This window comes from Lepisma saccharinum, chromosome 23 (assembly GCF_977018435.1).
Source record: "Lepisma saccharinum chromosome 23, izLepSacc3.1, whole genome shotgun sequence".
Lineage (NCBI taxonomy): Eukaryota > Metazoa > Arthropoda > Insecta > Zygentoma > Lepismatidae > Lepisma > Lepisma saccharinum.
The window spans coordinates 32914438-32925961 of record NC_139251.1 but is presented as its reverse complement, the minus strand read 5'-3'; the positions used below and the strand labels follow the sequence as shown (position 1 = coordinate 32925961).

At 45.1% G+C, this 11524-nt stretch overlaps 1 protein-coding gene across 4 annotated transcripts in view; it reads left to right on the top strand.

Moving 5' to 3' along the window:
• The first annotated feature begins 1935 nt into the window (after positions 1 to 1935).
• Positions 1936 to 11524, top strand: part of mirr (iroquois-class homeodomain protein mirror) — a 120991-nt gene continuing 111402 nt past the window's right edge. The window contains exon 1 of one of the 4 annotated variants that reach the window (XM_083144282.1): positions 1936 to 1951. The gene's annotated coding sequence lies outside the window, so the exon portion shown is untranslated. The other 3 variants (XM_083144278.1, XM_083144279.1, XM_083144281.1) reach the window with 3 other exon arrangements.

The window sequence follows — 11524 nt, the reverse complement described above, 5'->3', positions numbered from 1 at the left end:
TTTACCCTCAGGGTTTCCCTCAGGAACCCTAGTCATTCGACGCTGGGTGTGCGCCGGGGTGGATAGCTACGAATTTAGGTTCGATACCTGGTGGAGGCACATAGTGGTTCGGTAAAGTGGACTTAAACCTCCAAATCAATCAATCAATCAAGACGTACGAATTTAGGACCTTTTTAAAAAAGAATGGTTTTGTGAGTTTGTATAACCACATTGTAATTTTTCTTGTGTTGTATTGATGTACGTCAACTTTATGCACAGTATAGCTAATCGGATCTACTGTTTTAAGTGTGATCCGAACCACTATGCACCTCCACTGTGTATCGAATCTCGGACCTCTTGATCACAAGGCGACGACGCTACCATTCCGCCGTCGGGGAGGCCAGGTTTCGCCTCAAGTATAAGCTATGAGAAACCCACACACACACCAACAAACAGTGCTTTTTTCTTAAAGATTCCGGTACTTTTCAAGTTAGTAAGTTAGTGTGTTTTTGTCTTCATTATTAAGAAGTGTTGCAAATATTGTGGTATGTTTATAATAAATAATTACGCATGCATGTTGTTAAACTCACAATTTCTTTCGTTGAAATAAAATGTTATTCGTTTATATTCTCACCTATAAAAAAGGTGACGGCACGGCGTACCGCCAGAAAAAAAGCACTAGTGGTCCTGAGTTCAACATCTGTACTATCTCGCTATAACACTTGGTCCTAGGCTAGGGAGCCAATTAGGCTCTCATAAACGCCATGTGTACGTGGTTAGACACTTCCATTTTGATCGTTCTCTGCATCTTCGTGGAAGACACGTTGCTATGCCAACGCCAGCAAGGTTGCCAACTCGTAAGAAATCCGGTTGCCAACTTCAGAATCACCATCATCATATTGGTGTGAACATTTTTATTCACAATTGATAGTTGATTTTTCTTCAATACTTTAGTCTCTGTGGTTGAGGCTTCGCAGATAGCCTAGCTAGCCTAGAATATACGCTCCTGATATATAGGCCTATACATATATCACATGTAATCACATATTCACGATTATCTCGAAAACGGCTCGTTTGCACACCCATGTCTACTGAGACTTTTTTGCTTCTATTATCGTGTACTTTCACCTGTGTCAGTTTGCGCTATTACTTTTGAGACACCCTATATGTTTTATTCGGAGAACCATATCTCCACTTCCAATCGTTATCCACGTATCTCCATGCAGGGGGAGGCATGGTGGAAAGTCTTTCCACCATGGGGGAAGGTCATCTCGCCCACGGCCTGTGCTCTGGCTTAAGACACAACCGAGAAGAATTCCTAGTTCCCTGATATGTCACTAGGTGTCTCTGTATCGCGCCGGGCCAGGAAAAATTTTTTGATGCCAACCTCCAGGCCACTCTTAAGAGTCAGACATATTCGTAAGTTAGTGGTGGTTAGCACATCTCGCAACGACGCCAGGGGTCCCGAGTTCGAATCCCGGCCTGGGCATGGACGTTTGTGAGTGTCCATTCATCAATTTGATCATATCATCACTCATCCCCATCTTCGCAAATTAGCCAAAAGTGGCACAAAAAGCGAAGTAAAGCAAAGCAAATCAATCAATCAATTCCTAAGAATGGGTTCACATTGTTTCTTCTCTTGTGTAAATTTGATAAAGTTGTACGTATGTGGGATGTAAGGTGTACCTACTGGTAAGGCAACCAAACGCCAACCTCACTTTCACGTAGTACATCCCGGTAAGAACTGCTGCTTGCAGGGTAACGAGGTTCTGGCGCCTGATGTGTCGTCCTGCGTTTGTCCTTCTTGTGCTGAGTGTCCCGTTGCAGCCTCCGGTTTCGAGCGTCTCCTAGGGGAAGCGTAACAACGTGAGCGTACAAGCACGAGGAGGGTGGGTTCGTCGTGCTGACCGCACGTCACCCCGTAAACTGTTGGATGATCTCCCTCCTCGGGTGAGTGAGTGAGTAGGATCAGGTAAGAGTGAGGTCGGTAGATAGTCACGGGCCCTCAGTGGGCCGTTGCCCCACGGGTTATTATTAGTATGAAATAGTTTTAAAAACTGAGTAAAGAGGTTCTTGTAAGACATATTTTTCTTTTCTTGTTAAGCGTCTGCCAAATCTTGTTTTAGTTAAACGGCTCTAGGTGTCCCTGTATTGCGTGAAGGACAAAAACAGAGTATGTGCTGATGTGGCCACACTACAATAATCAATCAGCATGCGTGGAGGTGTGTGAGTGCGTGTGTGTGTACACAGCGTCCTCAGAAAGAAAATACCTTTACTAAATTTCCTAATTTTGACTACTTTTTTTTGGTAACTCCAAGCATATCCCTCCCGCATACCATACTCTCGCGACTCTTTCGAACGAGAACCATTTTGGGGAGAAAGTGGTTGCTGAGCGGAAACCTAAGTAGCAATTATTATTCAGGCGTTGCTATAATTCGGCCAAAAAAAAGAGAGGCGTCTACACTTTTCCCAGAATTCTCCTGGGGAACCAGCATTAACCGTCCTACACATCACTAACGGTTTATTGCATCATGGGCATGGAACGGAGAACCCACTTCTACAATTTTTAGATCTCTTTGAAAGTAATTCTACCCTATTTTCCGTGAAATTCGCATTTTCGAGATTACTTTCCGTCTTTTCTCTGAGGAGGGGGGGGGTATCTTAGCGATTCTCTCAGCAATTTTGTTAAGTGGTGCTGTTTTGTTCCACCCCCTTGAACTTTCTTCCGCAATCCCTCCTCATGGAAATTCCCCAGAGGTGATACGGGGCGCATGAGCATCAAATACATACTCCGTTGGTTATGTTCTTGTAGAACCAACCCCTAAAAATCCTTCTCCCTCAGCCTTCGTGCAGGTCGACAAACTACCGGGTAAAGGGGGCAAGAACCTGGATGAAACAAGACCAAGCGTTTCTTTCTTCTTCTTCTAACTTTCATTTCTCTGTGCCGGCGTAAAGTGGTATGCCAATATCATTTCCAACGTAGATTCTCAGGGGTAATTGTCTCTTTGCTTCAAAGTCTCCTATGAACGGCTTCTTCAGTTGAACATCTCCCCCCCCCCTCCCCCAAATCACCCTTTTTCTCTAGCCAGGAGCCTTGCATTCTACTGCACCTCTCCAGTCTCTATCTCTCTCACTCCCAGAAAATTCTGATTAGTTCACACTTCTATACAAAATGTTGAGGGTGTTGATAAGTTGTAAGGCTAACCATGTTTTTAAGTTTCTTGCCTGATTCAGCTCAATGTAAAGCCTACATTTTCCAAATTGATTGCAACGTATTATAAATTAGTCACATGCATGGTGATGGGTACATTGTAAGTTACTACTTTGACTGTTTATAGGCGACGCTAGCTTCGTTAACGACCGGCTGGCCTTGGAGTCCACGGAGCGCGCCCACCACCTGCCATGATCACATTCAACGCACAGTGTTGCCACGCATCTACTCTACGCCACCTTGTCCCTCCGCGCACAAGCACCTTCCCACGGTCTCCACATTGAAGTTGCAAAGTACGGCCACAGCGTATCCGCAGACATGTGACTGAGACTCCACGTGGAGGAGACGAGCAGAATGACAGCTGCGCCCATTGGCTGAAGGTTGAGTGTGATTGGACGAAAACAACTCGCCCGCAATTTATCCCCACCCACGTTCGTGGCGCCGTCTTTCTTCAGTTCTTCGACGTTAACGAAGTGGACGCGTGGACTATAGAATAAAACTTTCATTTTATTTTGAGTACGACTTCTTTATTAGAGAGAATTAGTTGGTAAGTGTTGTACTTTTTCCCATTGTTGATTTTTTCCAGATAGATTATTAAGCCTGAACAACGAAAGCATTATTTCCTAGATGAACACAGCATGGGGCACTTTGCAAAAATCCTCAACTCATTCATTCGGCACAATTTCGGACCCTGGATCTGGTTACGTCAATGGTTCCTTTGCCGACCTCCGTGCTGGAGTGGTTAGCGCAGCGCTGGGTATGGGTGTTCTTTGTGAGTGTCCTTTCATCAATTTCATCATATCATCACTCATCGTTGTCTTGGCGATTAGCTGAAAATGGCAGAAAAGCGAAGTAAAATAAACCAAATCAGAGGCCGATTGTTATTTCTCATGGTGGTTTGTGTACTATATTTGAGCATATTTTCGTACCTAACGTTTAGTGTTGCCCACGGGACGAGACGGGACAGGCTTTTAAAAATTCGAGACGAGACGAGATTGATCATGTGTCCCGAGAACAAATTAACATTTTCGAGACGAGACAGCATTTCACAGCATTTCCACGAGACGAGACAGGCCAAAGTCTCGTCTCGTGGGCAACACTACTAACGTTCTAATATTAAGGGATTTGAATCAAATAATCCCTCACTAACCCTCCCATGGTGACGTCACCTCACCTCACATCTGCATTTTATCAGCTGGAGGTTTTTTTTAAGGAACGGTGGGATTTTTTTGGGAAAATAAGTTGGCAACACTGACGAAACTCCTAATTTCCTCCCTCTCCGCTCCTTTTTTTTCCTCCCCGCACCAACACTTTGGTACTAACTGCTCTTTCCTAACCTCCATTTTAATCAAAAGCGCAGCGGAGTTTACGCGAAGAAAACTTGGAGGACTTCAAAGACGGGAGCCTCTATCAATCTTCATAACATTAATCACGAAAGTTGAAGCATGTGCCCCTCCCTCCCCCTCCCCCCTCAGCACCACCTTTTGGTTGGTGGATGGGCCTCGGAGCGGAAAACCAATTGTAATAATGGCAAAATAGAATAACAAGAGGAACGAGTCTTGTGGAACAAACTGAATATTCTACCAAAGTCTCGAACAGAAAACAGAAGAGAAAATGCATCAAATTTACTTTGTGAACTTCAAATGCATTTATTGATGCATCCTTGATTGATTTGGTTTATTTTACTTCGCTTCTTGTGCCACTTTTGGCTAATTTGCGAAGATGGGGATGAGCGATGACGTGATGAATGGACACGCACAAACATCCATGCCCAAGCCGGGATTCGAATTCGGGACCCCCTGGCGTCGTAGCGCCACGTGCTAACCAATCCGCCACGGAGGCCGGCTACGTAATTGGACGATTTCACTTCGTTCTCCAGCAGTTTACTTGTTTTTAAGACTCACACATTCTATTCGTTAGCCTAGATGTGTTACACCCATGTGGAATAAATTGGTCACACATTGGAAAAGAACAAATTATGAGTAATTGTTTTGAATCTTCTGTACAAAATCATGTTAATATGCAAATTAGTCTGAACCACAGAGAAGGAAAATAAGGGGGGTGGAACAGAGATCTTTTGTGCCACGGAAGCTGGAATTCTTCTAATAGAGTCATTTTCGATCGGTCCGGACACACGCCCGTGTCCAGTAAGCGTCAATGGAATAAAACAGTGAGATAGAAAGAGGTTTTTTCATTCTCCGAGTGAACTTTCATCAAGGTTTATGCGGACGCCTACACTCAGATAACTAAATTCATCATATCGATTGATACACCAGAATGCATCGATTGATGCACTAAAGTGGCTTCTTCAAAGAATCAGATTCACATTCGATGCATTGGTGCCTTTTTGTATGTCGTGAAAGAAACACCAAAGTGCATCATTTGATTCAAGTGAGGATTTCTTTCAGTCGAGATGCACTTAAATGCAACAGCTGATGCGTTTTGATGCACCAGAATGCATCTTTTTTGTTGATGCAGTCGTTTCGTCTGAGCTACATAAAGTCTGTAGCTCAGACCAAACGTTTAAGTGCATCATCCAAAAAGATGCAGGAAGGTGCATCAAGGAACATCAACTGATGCATTGAAATGCATCTCGACTGAGAGAAATCCTCACTTGAATCAAATGATGCACTTTGGTGTTTCTTACACGGCATACAAAAATGCACCAAAATGCATCAAATGTGAACCTGATTCTTTGAAGAAGCCATAAAACTCACTTTAGTGCATCAATCGATGCATTCTGGTGTATCAATCGATATGATGCATTTAGTTCTCTGAGTGTATGACGATATGAAATTGATTAAGGGACACTCACATTGAACACCCATATCCAGGCTGGGATTCGAACCCGGGATTCGTGGCGTCGCAGCGCGATGTGCTAACCACTACACCACAGAGGTCGGCCGACACCCTGGCATGCAATTGCAGATTTAAAAAGACAATTTTATCATTTGTTTAAAAAGTCCATTTTATGATTTAATGCTCAGAAAGTCTAATCGACACCGGTGCCTATCAGGACCAAAGTGTAACGTGTGTTGCTTACAAGGCGACAGCGTTACGATACAGTGGAACCATAGGTGTAACTTGTCGGGGGCACTTGTCCATAAAAGACGCGCAGGAAATGTATTAGCTAAACTTGCTAAAAGAATTAACTTTAGGTTACTAAATTTATAAATTAAGGATACTTTTCTTAACCTGTTGAGACCTGGGTAGCAAAGTATTGAAGAATATATTATATGATTGCGCAAATGTAAGATAATTATCAAAATAGTTTTGGACTTTTTACGGGATGGAAAAATTGTCGATCCTGCCTTCCAAAGTCCCAAGTTTGATTGAACCCCCAAAAGTTAAGTCCCAAGTTTGATTCTGTCCCCAAGAATTAAGTCACAAGTTTGATTCTGCCCCCAAAAGTTGTCACAAGTTTGATTGAACCCCCAAAAGTTAAGACCCAAGTTTGATTCTGCCCTCAAAAGTTAAGTCCCAAGTTTGATTCTGCCCCCAAAAGTTGTCACAAGTTTGATTGAACCCCCAAAAGTTAAGACCCAAGTTTGATTCTGTCCCCAAAAATTAAGTCACAAGTTTGATTCTGCCCCCAGAAGTTGCCCCAAGTTTGATTCAACCCCCAAAAGTTAAGTCCCAAGTTTGATTCTGTCCCCAAAAATTAAGTCCCAAGTTTGATTCTGCCCCCAAAAGTTGTCACAAGTTTGATTGAACCCCCAAAAGTTAAGACCCAAGTTTCATTCTGTCCCCAAAAATTAAGTCACAAGTTTGATTCTGCCCCCAGAAGTTGCCCCAAGTTTGATTCAACCCCCAAAAGTTAAGTCCCAAGTTTGATTCTGTCCCCAAAAATTAAGTCCCAAGTTTGATTTTGCCCCCAAAAGTTGTCCCAAGTTTGATTCTGCCCCTGAAAGTTAAGTCTCAAGTTTGTCCCCGAAAGTTGTCCGAAATTGTTTCTGCCCCCGAAAGTTAAGTCCCAAGTTCGATTTTGCCCCTCTAAAGTTAGGCCTCAAGTTACGCCCATGAGTGCAACCACAGGCAAAAGGACCTGCGCAGAACCGCGTGTCCTGTGCTCGCGCATGGAGAGGAGTAGAATGGAGTATGCTTCCTTATGGGCTGAGTTGAACGAATGGAGGCGAAGATGTATGAAGGCTTTTGTCCGAAGTGTCCTTATTTGTGGTCGCTCTATATCACTACACCATACGGGGTGGGGGCTTTAGTACTGCAGGGAGGAAGAGGGTAAAAATGATGTTACTATATAAGTATCCTTGTAGCCTTCCTCAATAATCAGAGGGCGAGCCACAGTGCTATTTGGTGTGGCGAGAATAGAACTACCGTCTGGATATATTTCGTGACACTCAAGGAGCGCACATCGAATGTATTTAAGGTGTGAAATGGCAAATATTCTTCTTTTAAATTATGGTAATATCAAATATTTCTGTTCACTATTGGTGAAAATATGGCCTTCCAAAATCGAACAATATTTTTTGCACACCCTGTATTATAAAGACAGAAACGCGTCATCAAAATCAGACGAATAACCATACCATGAGGATTTATTTGCCAGGACGAAACAGGTTTTGTTGTGTTGTTTTGAACTTGTGCACGTAAAGTTATGCTGGGAAAAACATGCAAGGCGCCAACTTGAAATAAATTTTGGGGGCAAGGTTGGTAAACGTGAATTTAATCTCCTATGCTGCAGAACACAGATGAGATACTTCTGTAAGCAGTCGAATGTCTTTATTGAGTTACAAAGTATCGGAACTCGTTGTTAGTACTTACTCAAATTTGCCTGAGTGATAAATTCACAACGTAACCAAAATGGAAACGTATTGCTTTTCACGCTTCCGTGATGACGTAGTGGTAACGTCATACCATTGTAATCAAGGGGTCCCGGATTCGATACCGAGTGGTTCGAATCACATTTTAAACTGTAGGCCCGGTCCCGATTAGCCTGCCTGTGCATATAGTGAGTGGACTCAAACTCGGCAACTCAGTGAGGTGCATCTGTGAACAAATAGACGGGAAGAGTTAGTTCAGCTTCGTTCTTTCGTTTCCGGAGGCAAGTCGCCTTATTAATTGAGATTTCTTCAAGCGTATTAAATGTTTTCACTGCGCAGGAATGGGGCATTTGTTATACGCAAGTCTGCAATATCCTTCCCCTCCCCTCTCTTTCACCAGTTAATTACAGGCTAAGACGCACTCCCCCGGCGCAAATACGCCGCACCACACATCTCCGTCACTTGCCGACAGCAAACCTGCAACAATTCTCCCCTCCCCTCGCTTCCGCTACCTCCCCTCCTTCCCCTCTCGTGCCCAGCGAGCCGCATCCGCCTTTAAATCGTGGCCCCTCCCTCCCGTTTTTCCCCTTCGAAAAATTCTCTCCCCCTCCCGTCGCGCTCCACACCTTTACGTGTTTAACGATCATCATACGGTGCATGCTGCCATCTGGGGGGCGCTTTGAAAAATTCAGATAAGTTTGCAACGCTTTGGACGGAATGGATTGGTCTTGCTGCGCCAGCGCGTAAAGTCACTTTTTTTCCCCTCCAGCGCTGGGTCGAGTGGCTATTATATCCGCCGCTTCACTTTGTTTCCAGCGCCCCCGTGACTGTCACTTGTTCATAGCTATTTCATTTTTGTTGTTACAGCTCTCTTCCCCTCCATTTTTATTTCGCACATCCACTCCCGCTTGTTGAAAAATCGATAAGGAAACACACAAGTCATGCAGTGTTATCAAGCCCTGTAGATATGTGCGTTAATTATTATTCTCATTGAGACAGTTAAGCAACGTTTTGCTCGAAATTGAAGAACACTCTTCCATTAAGACAAGATCCCCGTGGGTGGCTAAATGGCTCTCTTGTCTACGGCTTAATGCGAACAAAAACAGCTCAAATTACGCGTGGGCTTCTGAACGGAGCCAAAATTACTTTGAAGACACGTGGAAGGTAGAGGGGGAGAGAAAGGGGGAGAAACGTAACGTTTGTTTATGAAAACAAATGACTGGCGTTGTGCGTCTTAAGAGGTCTAATGCTTTTTGAAGAGAAGGGTTTTGTAGTGCTCGACGAGTTGTAGTTTTTCGCTGGGTGAGTGCGGGTGTCTCTCGAAGAGAGCAAGGAAGGTAACCGCCATTTCGTGTTCGTTTTGCGGTCGAGACTTTTCGACCATTACCCAGACCGTTCTTCCACGGTGTCTTGCGGTGGCGCTGGCTTCTTTTTCGCGCCCTCGTAGCCTTTCCTGTAACCCTGCTTGTAGGACTAGGTCGACTACAGGGGGAGCCTGGATATAGTCTCGCCGTGTCGGACAAGTGAGTACAACGGGGGGTTACAGCTGTAGCATAACCGATCTATCATCCGCGTATCAAGTAACATGATTGGGCGAGATGCGGCATTCGCGCTTCGTGGGGGCGGGGCGAGGACCTATCATGTAACCTATCACGGTCTGCCTACGGTTTGACGTAGAGGGGAAAGGAAGCTAACAGGAGGTGGTGGGGAGTGGGGGGGAAGAAAGAAGGAACAGCAGTGTCTCGGTGGAGAAATATGCAGCAGAAAAATGTAACTGGGACTCTTCTTGAGATGTCCCTCAGGGTAAGGTTTAAGGTTCTGTAAAGCGGAGAAAAGGACAGCAGCGCGCCGGTTCGATATTTTCCCCTGGCGCCCTCCCCTTACGCTCTCTCCCCCCTCCCCGCGGAAAAACCTTTCTTTCTCCCCCCTTCTCGCCTTAGCTTGAGTGAAGACCGCGCTTATGCATTTGCCTCAAAACTCTTTTTAAAAGATTCCACTTCACCCCCCCGGACTGGCTGTTTGTTTAAGGGGGCACCGATTATGATTGGTCGTAGACAGGCGAAAGGCTCGCTTAAACAGTGTAGAAACACTTGAACCGCAGTTTTTCGCGAGCGCGTACAGTTTTCCACGTTTCCTTACCCAGAAAACTATGGTTTTCAGTTCAAGTCGGAGAGAGAGGGGGGCGGGGAACGTAACGTACCGATAACGAGTTAAGAGGTTACAGCGCGCGGAAGGGGGGAGGAAGAGGAGCGGTAGCCGGAGTGGAAGGGGGAGAAGAAAAAGAGGAGCTGTGATTGCGTGGTGTGGTCTGGTCTGTTTTGCCCCGCGAAGGACTGATTTTTTTGCCATGCCCTACGGGTGACGGACGAGCAAGAACTACGCGCTTTGCGAGGTTTTCTCGATATCCCGGCTCGGAAAATACCTCGCCCGCAACGTGTCAGTTTTGTACCGTGTTGACTGAGAAGTGCCTACGGGGTCGAGCCCAGCTGTGAACCGCAGAAAAAAAAAGAACTGCCCTTTCGCTTACCCAAATAGCACAAAAGTGTTGGAAGAAGTTCGGTTTTTGAGTTGGAGTGAAGTAGACGCAACGTGTCAGCCAAGAAGAGACTTGCAGAAGTGAGTGTGTGTGTGTGCGCATCTATGAATGTGTGTTGTCTTTTTTTTGTCTTCGTCGTGCGTGTGTATGCGTGCGCGGTGTGGATTTTTTTTTGCTGGAGATACCCCCTCCCTCCCTCTCGCGTCTGCATGTGTGTGTGTGAGAGAGAGAGAGAGAGGACAGTGTACATACCCTGAGGACAACTTGTGTGCGAGTGGCAAAAGGGGGGAAAAATAGAAGGGGGGAAAGAAGGTAACGTTTTTCGATTCGAGGCACCAAGTCTTACAGGAGCGGTAAGGTCAGGCCCTTATGAACCGCAGTTCTGAGCCGGGGGCTTCGCTGAAACGTCCCCTCGGGCAATCAACCACGCGTTCGCCGACAACCGCAAAGAAAAGAGGCCGGGCAAAAATCCTCGAGCCGGTAAGTGCTTTTTTTCTTTCTTTCCCCCCACGCTGATTCACTGCCTGTTGTTTTTCAACGTCAGGACGTTCTTTATTTTTCTTTTTTTTTTCCCTCTCTTTTCAACGTCACATAAACTAAGTGACATTAACGTTAGGCCTAACCCAACGAGCTTGGTGGTTTGCGGTAAACGACTCGTGCCGTATGTACACGCTTGTGACTGGTGTGTCTCTCTGTGTGTATGCATTTGTCCGTTTGTGTACGTGATGCGAGCGAAGCACCGATGGGGGAGGGGGCGCTGCGGCCCACGCTGTTAGTTGCAAACTCACCCTTGACGTCACAACTTTTCTCTGTACGGAAAATATAACACGAGCAACACCGTGTTAAAGAAATTCATTTTACAAGAATTACGTTGCTAGTAATAGTGTTCAATTTGTCAGGAAGTACATTTTAAAATTCGGGCTACCGCTTGAAAGAGATGCAAAATATAATCATATTTTCCAAGGATATTTTTTCGCCGGACAATAAAATGTACAAGGGCTGTGTGAGCATGTACGAAAA